Source organism: Engraulis encrasicolus, chromosome 15, assembly GCF_034702125.1.
Source record: "Engraulis encrasicolus isolate BLACKSEA-1 chromosome 15, IST_EnEncr_1.0, whole genome shotgun sequence".
NCBI lineage: Eukaryota > Metazoa > Chordata > Actinopteri > Clupeiformes > Engraulidae > Engraulis > Engraulis encrasicolus.
Window position 1 is genome coordinate 41041858 of NC_085871.1, and position 5000 is coordinate 41046857.

Genomic DNA, 5000 nt, shown 5'->3' on the forward strand with positions numbered 1-5000 from the left:
TGTACCTGTAGGTACTAGATCAGATGTGCTCAATCAGATGTAGGCCTACAATGCTATGTTTACAGATGCCAATTTCTAAATACAAAAAAAGGAAAGAGGGCGGGCAGGCCTAGGCCGCTCACCAGATTGACTAGAACTGGCCGAGAATGGAGGGATAATGGATACTATATCAGACTGCAAAGATTGAACTGAAATTTGGGGCATGTTTTGGTTTTATTTTCCTCTTATTTCTACCCATTGTTTATGAATTGTTCACAACATCATGCAGAATGGATTCACAATGAATGCTGCTTCAAAATGGTAGCTGATCTCACAGAATTATTGACTTGGAATTGCAATGTGTTGATACAGTGAGTGATCCCATTATGGGTTTTTTTGTTGTAGGCCTAGTAGTAGGCTATATTTTGTCTTTCACATTAGAATGGGCAAACACTGTTCTGGTGAAAGCACTGGTGCGCATTGCTTGCAGTTGTATTTCTGACATTTAAAAAGCCCTGATCATAGCAATCAGAGGGAGAAAACTAGCTTTAATTATTTGTATGTTTTTCACCCTTCTGCCTTTTTCAGTATTCATCCTGTTGCTGCGGTATGTCTACCTCTGTGTTCTACCGTTTTGAAAACTACTGGCTACTTTTTTGCTTATCGATGTGCGGTGCCAAGCACACGCTTACCATTGATTTAAAAAACGTCCCCGATTCTTCCCATGCGCACGTGTTCTACAAGCTGACAGGACGCAGCAGACACGACAGTCACAGACATACGTCTATCGTTTACAAAAGTAACACACTTTCCCAAGCTTGTCGCGCAGCTTTCCACTCGAATCAAGGCAAATCACCCACCCATCAGTCCTGAGTGCGCAGTGCGCAAATAGGCTAACTGAACTCAAACGAAACGCATAGTCCGAGAAGATGGGCACAGACGTTGAGCCACTCAAAACAAGCGCACACACACACAACTGTTGCTGCTGCACACTATTCCAGTTAGCAGAAATAGCGTCACACAGTAACAAGCCTTGAAAGTGAAACAAACGTCGAAACGGCATTTATCGAGTCCACCCATCAGAACACTGCTTCCCAGAACAAGACGTGGCATAAATTGGCTCTGCCAGGGATAGCCTATCCGTGACCCAAACGCAACCCATTTTTAACTTATTTCTTGAATATATATATCGGCAACAACAAAGTTAATCTGCTATGAGTACAGATGAGACTGTGAATTATCCGTTGTCAAAAAGACAACTAGCTCTACACGCAGCCAGTCAAACGCGCTAAACTTTGAGGATGAAACGCATGGTAGGCTATCCTAGTTAGCTGCCATAGTCGTCCCATTGGGGCTATGAATAATGCTAGTAAGTAACAATGCTTAAAAGGCAAACCCTTCATGAGAAGGACATCATACGCAGTCGAAGTAAACTATTCATTTTTTTTTCTAAATATCTGCCACGGCAGGTGCAATGATATGGAAACGTCACTGCACTTTATACATTGTATTACAATTATTTTCTTTTCTGCCATCAGCAACAATTTTGGCTATTTATTTTTTTAATCTCTCGCGTTGCGCTGCCACAGAATTGTTGACCGCTCGTGTACTTTTTTTTTGGAACACGGAAGAACAGGGGATGACCCAAAACTAGGCTACTGATGAGTGAATGTTGTATCACACCGCCAATGGTGGAGTGTAGAACTAATAGCCTAACTACATCCGTAGGCCTACACCAAACACACCTCTCGTCCCCTTCTCATGACCAGGAGTGCTCTCAATTTGAGTTCAGTTGGAAAGTAAAAATTGTAAATTAATTGACATAAATTATACGGACGGAAATCCGTCCAAACGAAAATCCAGTTGACGGAATTCCGTCGTAGCGACGGAAAACTTTAATCCCTGCACACACACACACTCACGCATAAAAGCACAGACAATAACAGACAGACAGACAGACAGACAGACAGACAGACAGACAGACACACACACACCTGGACAATACAAGAGAATGGGGGGAAAGAATACAGATGACACACATACAATGGCCAACACCTTTGGAGGAAACACACCTTTGCTGTACCAGTGTGTGTGTGTGTGTGTGTGTGAGTGTGAGTGAGAGAGAGAGAGAGAGAGAGAGAGAGAGAGAGAGAGAGAGAGAGAGAGAGAGAGAGAGAGAAGAGAGAGAGAGAGGCTAGGAGAAAGAGAGAGACAGAGAGAGAGGAGAGAGAGAAAGAAAGAAAGAGAGAGAGAGAGAGAGAGAGAGAGAGAGAGAGAGAGAGTGTTTCCATGTAGGTAAATGTTTTAGGGTGTCATGTGTGTGATTGGACTCCTTGATAGGTTTGCCTGTGTTTGCATTAACCCATTGTGTCCTGGAGACACATATACAGGTTTTTCGGGATTTTGAGATTTTAGCTGTTTTATTAACTATGTGGGTATGTAAGAGCTGAATGAACACATTACAATGCAAGAGGCGGGTCTTGGCTTTTAAATGCAACTCATTTCATGTTTGTATGTGCTTCGGAGACTGAGATATTTAGGATTTAATAGGAAGAGGGCACCCTTCCTCAAAAAGGGCTTAGGACAAAATGGGTTAAGTGTGGTGTTGACTTATTTGCCTATGTAGTGTGGGTGTGAAGTTAGGGCTGGGCAATATGACGATATACAGTCCCAGGAAAAAGTTTGTACACCCTTTGAAATTTCTTACATTTCTGTCAAAATTGGTCATAAAGCATGGTCTGATCTTCCCGGAAATCACAAGAAGGAACAACCAGAGTCTGCTTTAACTAATTCAACCCAAACATTTACAAGTTTACATATTTTCATTGGCCATAAGATGTAAACATTCACAGGACAGCAAGGCATAAGTAAGTACACCCTTGCATTCAATAGGTTTTAACCCTAAGTTAGACGCAATAACCTCAGCCAGATGTTTCTTGTAGTTGCAGATCAGATTAACAAAACAATATGGATGTATCTTGACTCCCTCTTCTTTAGAAAACTGCCCTTCTTCACCAAGGTTTCTGGGATGTCTGGAGTGTCATGCCATATCATCTTAAATGTTTTTTTTTTGTCAGAGCTTTGACTGGACTATTCCAAAATGTGTATTTCATTGTTATGAAGCAATTCTAAAGTCAATTGCCTCTAAAATATGTAGGGTTGTTGTCCCATTTCAGCACCCATCCTCTTGTGTGCCTCAACTGTGTGACAGACTACCTCACATTTTTTCTGTAAAATATCTCAATAAACTTCTGAGTTCATTGTTCCACTGATAATAGCAAACTGACAAGGGCCTGAGGCACCAAGGTAGCCGCATATAATGATGCTCCCGCCACCATACTCAAAGGTGGAGATGATGTTTTGGTGAAGGTGTGGTTCTCCAGTTCTCCTCCAAACATGATACTATGTGTTCCTAGGGCTGCACGATTATGGAAAAAATCGTAATCACGATTATTTTGATCAAAATTGCGATTTCGATTATAATCACGATTACCCCCCCCCCCCATTCCAGAGTAGCCCATCAAAAAAATAAAGCCAAATTAAAAACAAAAATCTGTTTCTTAAAATTTCAGTGTTTTGTATTTCAAGTTATGTAGTGAATATGATAAAATATGCCATAGGCCTTCAGTGGCAAGATCTTATTGGCGCCTCAACAGGCCAACTGAGTGGCATCACACTGTATTTTCCCAAATCACTTGCAAAAACACAAGTAGGGCCTATTTCAGGAAGTGGGGGTAATCACTGTGTTTGATTTGTAATACGACATTGGCAGGGCAGGGTGAGTGAAGACCAGAACATGTGTGTACCTAGGCCACCAAGAAGCTGTGGTCTGCAAGATGGCATGTCTACACTCACAAAGCAAGGCAGCATAACCAACTTGATAAGCTTAACGTTTGTGCTGTCTATTGTATAACTCCCAGCTAATTTCAATTCTGGACTGGAGGTAGTGCACCTGTGAGTAGGAGAGTTAGGAGGTTATCTCTGTGTTTTAACTAGGGAGAGAGTGAGTTGAGAAATCAAAGGGCTGTGCTGAAGAGCTGTCACTTTTGAATTTAATAATATGCATATGCTCTGGTCTGTAAAGTAATACTTCATGACTTGGCATGAAAACATAACCATTTAAATAAAACATAGCTTCATGATGTCTGTTATTACATAGGGTTCTGTTAGGTTCTGCCAATTTGGACTGCAGTGCATTTGTCAAGCTAGCAAGCTAACACATTTGAGAATGTAGGAAGCAGAAGCAACTATGGCAGCTATAAATTGTGTTGAACTTCACTCATAATAATTTAACTCACTGCACCAGTTTACATTACTTGTCCACCAAAACAGCTATGATATCTACACGCAGGTTGGTGTTAATGAGTAGTGAGTAACAGCCAGTCTAATTGTTGTAGACAACATTACTTAGCTTATTTCGTTTGTGTTAGCATGCTAACTAGCGATTTTTTTAGACCAGAATTAAAGCTATTTCTCTTGGTTTTCAATAATCACAAACAGTTGCTGGTCAAAGCACATAGTTTCAAAACACCTTCAGAGACTCCAGCATCATGCAATGGCTGGTTTAATGCTTGAATTCCTCATATATATCCACCATTAGGGTGAAACAACTCCCCTCCACTGCCCAGCAGTGAGTGCACTCACTGACATAGACTGAGATTTCCGTCTCCGACTCACAGCCAGCCTGCCAAAATGCTGCCGCCCGCCCCCTCTCAGTACTGTCTGCTTATTGGTTCACAGACTTATCCTCCACCCAGAGACAGTTGTCAACAATATTACTATTGGCTGAAATGTCTTTGTGCTGAGAACGTGCGAGCAGTGCACAAGTCTGCAGGTGCGCGCAGCTTAGATGGAACACTGAATTTCCTCCCATAAAATCGCGATTTTCATGTTTTATGATCGTGGCGGCCAAAATCGCGATTTTGATTAAAATTCGATTAATTGTGCAGCCCTATGTGTTCCCCTGAAAAATTCAACTTTGGTTTCAACGTTGGTCTGCAGAATATTTAGCAGTAATTTTA

At 41.5% G+C, this 5000-nt stretch overlaps 1 protein-coding gene across 1 annotated transcript in view; it reads right to left on the reverse strand.

Moving 5' to 3' along the window:
- LOC134464071 (protein PHTF2-like) overlaps positions 1-5000 on the reverse strand; it is an 85059-nt gene that overhangs the window by 33928 nt on the left and 46131 nt on the right. The gene's annotated exons all lie outside the window — the stretch shown is intronic.